We start from the raw sequence: 7,766 nt of genomic DNA, 5'->3' as shown, positions 1-7,766 counted from the left end.
TGGGAAAGTGGAAATAAGGTGAAGGTCCATTGATTTGCTGTTGGTCAAATGGCTGCTGTGCCTCTGCGGGCCCCAGTGGGAGACACATCACTGAAAATGGGATGCAGGAGCGAGAAAGTGATCTTTCACGCATCTGGGGACCCCTAATTCTGCTGGGGATTTTGAAATGCAGATGAAATACATGGGAAATCCCACCTGCAGGTGGGTGCAGACTTCCCAAAGCTGGCGCACCAAAGCCTTCCCAGGCCTGGGAACAAGTGTTCAGAGGGCAGTGGCTTTGCTGGTCTAGGTTTTGTTTTCCCTTACGCTCCTGAAAATCCAGAACAATCCCACTGACGGCTCTTGGTCACCTAAAGTTTCTGCTTAGACGCAGCGTTTGAAAATGTGGTCCACTGTGGAGGTAGCTGCCACGTGTGCTTATTTATGTGTTTCTGTTCTCACCTCCTCCTTGCTGCTCGCCACTCGCGAGCCTGGCAGGTTGTCAGGAGCTGGGCTGCTCTTACCTAACACTGCACCAAAATCGGTACGAAAGGATTTGGAGGAATCCATGGCTGGAATCACTATTCATCCTTAAATTCCCTTCTGGTTTCTCCGCGCAGCTCAGGCACGCTGTTGCGAGCTGCTGCTTCGCCCTGGGGCGTCCTCTCCCTGTCAGCACCCCTCAGGACCAGGTGTAACGTGGAGCACGAAGTCTCCAGCCGCGCCGCTCGGCGAGTGCTGCCGCAGCCGCCTGCAAGAGCAGCATCTCCCAGCTCCCCGAGAGAGCGTGGCCAGAGTTCAAACCTGTATAATTAATGGCAATTATCCAGTTGAGGCAGTGGGAATGAAACCGATTTAACTCATGCGAAATCCTCAGCCTGAGTCGCCGCGTCCTCGGCTCAGCAGAAATTGCACCCGTGTCCAGAGGATGCTGTGGGGTGCACCCAGCAGGGAGGTGGGCAGGGTTCAGCGCAGCGCCCGCAGCGCTTTGGGTGCCGGCGTGAGCTGGTTTAAAACAAACGTGACCCCCCTGTGTGTCGCAGCACAGACAGACCCAAAGCGATGGAGCCAGGCTGTCTCCTACACCCGTCTCCTTTGGTGATAAATAGTGAGCGTTTCGGTTCCGGTGCAGTGATAAATCTAAGGGCTGCGTATGATAGCGTACACAATAGTGGGTTTTAGCCAATAAATTGGGCTTTTACGTAAATGCTTCCATACACACGTACACTGTCAGGTGGCAGGTGAGACAGGAGAGTCAGAAACATTATTCTGCGGAGAAAAGGGAGCCTTGGAAACTTGCCACTTTTGTTCCAGTCTCTGCTCTCCGGGAACTCGATTTTTGCCTTCTTTTCCTCCATGTTTTACTTCACGTGATTTTTTTGCCTTTTAAAAATAGATGCCTCATCTGCAGTAAGAACACCCTGCGCGGGTTTGCGCAGCGGGCGGGATTCAGCCCAGTGTGAGACTGGGATGGGGTGAGACTTCAGCATCGCGTGGGCTCCGGGTCAAGCAGCCGGGCATGGGGGCTGATGTTAAACTTCTGCCTCAGAGGGAATGGCTGTGGGCACGGGCAGTCTGTTTCTTCCATTTAAAAAGAAAAAAAAAGATGAGAGGACGCGTCCACCCCGCAGCCGCAACAGCTTTGGTTATCCAATGAAGCATTTAGGGTTCAAATTTGTCATTACACCTTGTTACTGAATTCCCGTCCTGCCCTCCCGTTCCCTTCCAGGGGATGCTCACCACTGAATTTTGGCGGGTTTGGGTTTATTATAAAGAAATTAATGTGCTTTTTGGGAAAGGGAAAGGGGTACAAAGGTAAACTACGGGCAGAAAGTGAAACCTGATTGCGTGTGGCCTTGGACAATCACGGCACACCCCAAAAGGGAATGAGCGTTGTAAAGTGGAGAGGACTGTACTGGTCTTTTCAGCTCAAGCACTCAGCGCTGCTGTGTTGGATCCAGCTGTGGCAGAGGGACAGACCTCGCGTTTCCATCCAGATGTGTCAGACAGGACTCACGGCCAGCCACTGGGAGACACATCAGCTTGGCCAGGATGTGCCCCACGACAGTAGCCATCACATCAAAGCTGGAGTGGGGAAGAGATGCTCCATGTGAGGATCTACAGACCCGCGAGGATCACACCAAACCTTCTCATGGCACCTCCTGACACTCAGTGATTCAGCACACGCAGCGTGCCCAAGCCCACCATGGGGACAGGTCCGCTCCTGTTGCACCCACTGCAGGTAGCCAAGGAGGAAAAGCTGATTTCAAGGCCAAGAGGCAGTATTTTAGAAGGAAAGTAGTTTATGAAAGTTTATGCACACCTGAAGGTTTTACCCAATGAATGTATCTTGAACCATCACAGCTTCTCCTCTGTAGCTCCATGGAACACTCTTCCCAACCCAACTGCCTTTTTCCAGATAGTTCAGCCTAAACCACAAGCATCCGGTGGCAAAGCAGGAACATCTCCAGAGAAGCAGAAACTCCGCTGGGGCTCGGAGAAGCCCCACGCACCCGCACAGCCTGCTTCTCTGCACCCTCCACCGAAGGCAAAAGCCTTGGTGGCCTCCAGCCCTTAGGCTCGCCTTTCACTCCTTTTCTGACATCGTTTGACTTCTCTGCACAGAGTTCCCCCTGTGCTAAGCCTGCTGTGAATTTAACTTTTCTAACACGGGGTGAGGAAGGGACCAGTGAGAGCTGCTCCGGGGTAACTCCATGCACAGATGGATTTACACCACAAGCTCCCCAGGATAGGGCTTTGCTCCGGGCAGTGCCTTCATGGGAGATGCTTCACCCCATCTCCTGGCTCAGTGACCCCCACTCTGCAGAGCTGTCCTACCTTGCCACTTCTCCCAACACAACCTCAAACAAGCGTTGGGTATTTTTTTTTCTTGGTAGCATGTAGGTCACTGGAGAGCCTTAGGGACCTGACAGCTGACATTCATCCTTGAGTCTGGATCCGTGCGTCAAGCTTTCTGGAGGCGATAGAAGTGTAGTTGCTGGTGAGACTGACTGCCTTTTGTGTGGCTTCAATTAAATGTCTTTCTCGGCGTGGGATAGTTGCCAGAGCTCTTTATTTTTTGTTGTTGAAAGAAATGGTTTTATATAGATATATGTAGAAAAAAGTCCCACCTGGCTTTTTGGAAGGGTTTCAGCTGGAATGTAACAGATCCCATATTCTTCTATAAAAAGGTGATCCGTATTTTTCAGCTGAACTTTTCTCCCTTTTATAGCTGTGATTTGGCACGCAGGAGGCATCAGCAGCGGCAAGGTCGCCGGCCTTCCCCAGCTGAGGAAGGAAAGCTGCGGCACGTGCCGGGAACTGCAACACAGGGGCAGCTGCCGAGGACAAGCCTGGGGAGGAGACGTGAGCTGTGGGCTGATCCCTGAGACCTGCTCGCTCCTGGGGTCTGCGCAGGAGCTTTGGGGTGGCTCCAAGACCCCAGGAGATGCCTGTCCTGGCTGCTGTGAAGCCTGTCCTGCCGATGAGATGCCTTCAGAGCCATGAGCTCCAGAGAGGACCCATGGGGACAGTCATGGCAGAGCATGTGCTCCTTCTCCCAGCCTTTATTTGCTTTGTCTTCACTGCTCTTTTAAAGCAGGCTAACACCATCTCTCTCTCTATTTTAACAACAGTGTAAGCATGGGCAACAGGTTAAAGCAAGGCAAGCAGACACCGTTGCCTCCGTTTTCTTTCTTCCTTCACGTTTTTAAATTTTGGTTGCTCAGATGACCTTTTCCAGACCTGTGTGTCCTCCTCCCTCGTGATCCGTGCTGCCTGGTGTCCCCAGGTGTTTCAGTCCCCGCTGCCCTCTGCGGAGGAGGAGGAGGTGGTACAAGCCAGCAGCCCTTTGCGCTGGTGTTACATTGCTCGGCTGCAGATGCGTTTTAATTAATTTATTAAATTATTTTTTCTCGAGGTTGCACCTATTTTTAATATGCATTTACTTCTCGAGGGTGCACGTTGCAGTCTCTTCCCAGCCCCAGCTGGCGAAGCAACCTGCCCCGTCCCATCCAGACTCGCTCCTTCCAGCGGCAGCAGGCGATGCCAGCAACGCTCCCAGGAGCCGCAGCACCTCGGCCCAGTGTAACATTTGCATGAGAAAGCAGGGAGCGGTGAGGAAATGAAATCCAAAGGCAAAGAGGTGTGGAAATGAAATCCAAAGGCAAAGAGGTGTGAGTCACTTGGTGAAACTGCAAGTACCGCTGCTGAATTCCCTGGGGCTTAGAACTGAGGAGTGACTGGAAATCGTGGGGTGCAGGCAGGCAGGGTGGCGAGAACACACTCCATCCTTGTGTGCTGGGAGCTCGGCCATGCTGACGAGCTCATTTCTCTTTGGTGTTTTATATTGTGCTCTGATTAATATGGAATTTGTCATATATGCCCATGGTGGGTGACGGCGCATCCCCGTGATTTTACTGGTCCTGCTCTGAAAATGCCTTTTGGGCTGCAGGGTGTCCCTGGCTCTCCTGGGAGCACGAAGCGATGCTTTAAATCCTCCGCTAGCTGCTCCCAGGTTCTCCAGAGCACAGCCTTTAAATGCTGTGCCGTCAACTGCTTGATTAATTAATGCTCTTCTGTTTCACTTGTTTGATGATGATATTCAGTGATGTGACTGAAACTCACCTCCCAGGGCGGAGAAAGTCTCACGGACTGGAACAGGCTGGACGTGTATTTTTGGTAAAACAGTATTTTCAGCTCAGGACTTGAAGTTTCTGGTCATTTCCTCGTCTCAATCTGAGTCACACACCAAGTCCTTTCTGTTGTTGATTGCAGATGTTGAAGGTTACAATAATCCGGGAGTTAAGTGCTCGGCTTTTGCGGGGAGGAGGAAGCAAGGAGCAGGACGAGCTCTCACTGCTCCTCGGCACCTCCTCCTCACCCGAGCTTATGCCAAATCTTCCAGGGTGCTCAGGTTTATATATATTATTATAGAAATAATGTATTGGAAAAGGCACATGGCAGGATTTAAGGCCATTCTGCGTTATTGCTTGGCTCAGATGAAAGAGGTGGGGGATTGGCCCTGTTGTCCCAGCCAGGGGATGAGTGCGGCAGGACTGTCTGTCCATCCGTCTGTCCATCCCGGGCTCCCGCTGGCTGGTCCCAGGCTCCAGCAGCAGGAGGCTCACGGCACCGGAGGAGCTGGGGGGGCTGCAGCGCTGGGTGGTGAGCCAGGGTGCCCTCCTCTACCGCCACTTCAGCAAATATTCCTTAATGTGGCTTCTCGCCTCTGCCTGCAGGCGAGGATTTAAGCCAGAAACGCTGTCAGTCGGGTTTGTCCTGCCAGTGTCAGCTCACCTTGGAGGTGTCAGCCCTGCAACGGTGCTTAATCCCCAATGCACCTCCACAGCCTCCCAGGATGGATGCCGGCACCTGTTCGGGCTGGATCCTAAAAGCTGGATACCCTGGTGTTTCCCTCCTTCCCCTTACGCCCCGGATTTCCAAACTCTTCATCAGTCAATAGACATTCAGAGCATTGAGAAGTTTCAACACAGGGATGGGGCAGGGGGCTGCGGGTTGCCAGCACGCCGGGCTTGTGCCGCAGTGCCAGAAGGGAGCAATGTGCCTGTGGTCTGGTATTTGCCTGCTCTGCTCTGTGCTGGGACAGACTGGTGTCCCCCGGCAGAACCAGCTGTGTCCGGGGAGGATGCTCGCTGACGGAGCTGGGGAGCTGCTGGAAAATCTCTCTCCCAAGCCCAGCAGCACCAGTTTGCCGCAGGCGGGGGGAGCAGGCTGAGCTCTCACGGTTAGGCAACGTGCTCTTCTCGCTCCGGTGCGTCCGTGCTTAACTCGCCGGCAGTCGAGAAAGAGGACACGTGTGGGGACGAGTGTGTGTGGCAATGCGGGGCCTTCCCAAAGCATCGGGCTCTCGTGTTGGGCCGGGGCGGCAGATCTGGAAAGGACCAGACAGGCTGTCGGGAGCATTGAGCATCAAAGATGCCGTGCAGCCGCTGGAGCTTTAGGGCTGGGTTTTTTTTCTTGCTGGGGGTGCATCCCAGGGTGTAAAGCCCCCATTTCTGATGCATGGAGGTCCACAGCCCTCCTGGTGTGCCGGGGGTGGGAGCAGCAGGGATACAGGGACCATATGGCAGCGGGGCCACCCCCTCGTGGTGCTGACTGCCGGCTGCATCGCCACAATCACCCCCAGCTTTGGAGACACCAATTTTTGCCGGAGGGATGGGTGGGATTCCCTGCAGAGCCCAGCTGGGCAGAGGTGCCCGGGTGCCCTCCCTCCCCACCTCCCTTTGGGGATTGCAGAGCCCGTTGGACCATTGTGCAACCCAAAAAAAGAGGTTTTCCCACTGGTGGGGGGCAGCGCCTGCCCTCCAAGAGCGGTCAGTCCTGCCACCTCCCTTCCTGCTCTTGCAGGAGCAAAAAATTCAACACTGAAAATGGAGCTGACGACAGCGGTAATTGCTTAGAGGCAGCATGGTGGCCTGGGGCCGGGGGCACGGCACACCATGGGGTTTTAAAAACACAGATGAGTGCCTGGTGGGATATTTTGCCAGCTCAGAAGGAGATGGGAGAGGGGTCTTGCGCTGAGCCGGGGAATACGCTGCACAGGCGGGTTTCTGGAAGCAGCACAAGTTGAGCTGGTAAATTATAAAATGCCACGCTCGAGGTCTGTTATATAACGTCCCTTTACAGAACCTGGGAGCTAAATATAAAAGAGTTACGTTTTGGGCTGGTGTAAAATGATGCTCCAGAATGGGTTTGTGTGGGAAGGAGTGCTCTGCAGCGCTGCGAGAAGCGGAAAGGCTTTCGGGACTCTGGGTTCGCTCCCAGCCTCCGTCGCTTGTTTTCTCTGCAACCTTGTGAGAAGCATTTGCTCCCCGGGTCTCAGTTTCCCTCTCTTTAAATCGTGAACAATAAAACCTCCATCTCTTTGCAGCTGCGTTGTCAAGATTATTTCATGTTTCCAAAGTGACCTGAGAATCTATAGAAACCTGAACAGTATATCATTATCCCCATCTAAACTTGGCGCATAATATCAGCGAGCCAAATTCCCCTCCCACACTGGAGGAGAAGGGGTTGTGTCAGCGTAGCCTAGAGGAAAATTCCAGCCACTGCTCCTAACCAAAAAATCTAGAAGAGAAAAGCCTTTTCGGGCTGAGACCATTTTGTTTTCCTTGAGGAAGTTCCATCCTTCATTAGCTCCGAGCAGAAGGATCAGCAAACTCGGCTCATGCCAACATGCGGAGGGGGTTAACGGGAGTTTTGGGTGGCTCATCCTTCCTCTCCGGGATGCTAATGGTGATGCTGGGCTCCTGCAGGACTTGCTGCGCCGTCACCAGCTCTTGCAACTTGCAGGTGACAAAGCCAGGAGCATCTCCCATGGGAAACACAAGTGGCAGCGGAGCAAAGTGAAATGCAGAGAGATGCTGTACGTGCTGGGATCCAGCCTACTTGGCAATGACTGAGGGACATTTTGCACTCCGTCTGCTCCTGCCCTTTTTGTCTTCAGATGTATTTTCACCACCAAACCCGGTGTGGCCCTCAACGTCCGGCTCTGCTCGGAGGATGCTCCCTCTGGTCCCTGTTCTCCATGAAATGCTGGGAAGAGCCCAGCCCGTCTTCCTTCTCCTTCCTCTCTGCACACAGAGTGAAGACCATAGATGGTTGGCAGTCACAGAGGAGCTAGGAGGATTTTCAGGTCAGAGTTGACCATTCAGTTTGGGGGCTCAGAGAAGCCAGGGACAGGCTGAAGGCCAGCAGAAGCATGAGACATCAGGGGAAAGCCTGGTTGGGATGAGCAGGGGATGGTGCTGCCGCAGCCTTGCTCCCGC

Source organism: Chroicocephalus ridibundus, chromosome 13 (genome assembly GCF_963924245.1).
Source record: "Chroicocephalus ridibundus chromosome 13, bChrRid1.1, whole genome shotgun sequence".
Taxonomy (NCBI): domain Eukaryota; kingdom Metazoa; phylum Chordata; class Aves; order Charadriiformes; family Laridae; genus Chroicocephalus; species Chroicocephalus ridibundus.
Note: the sequence above shows the minus strand (reverse complement) of the source record.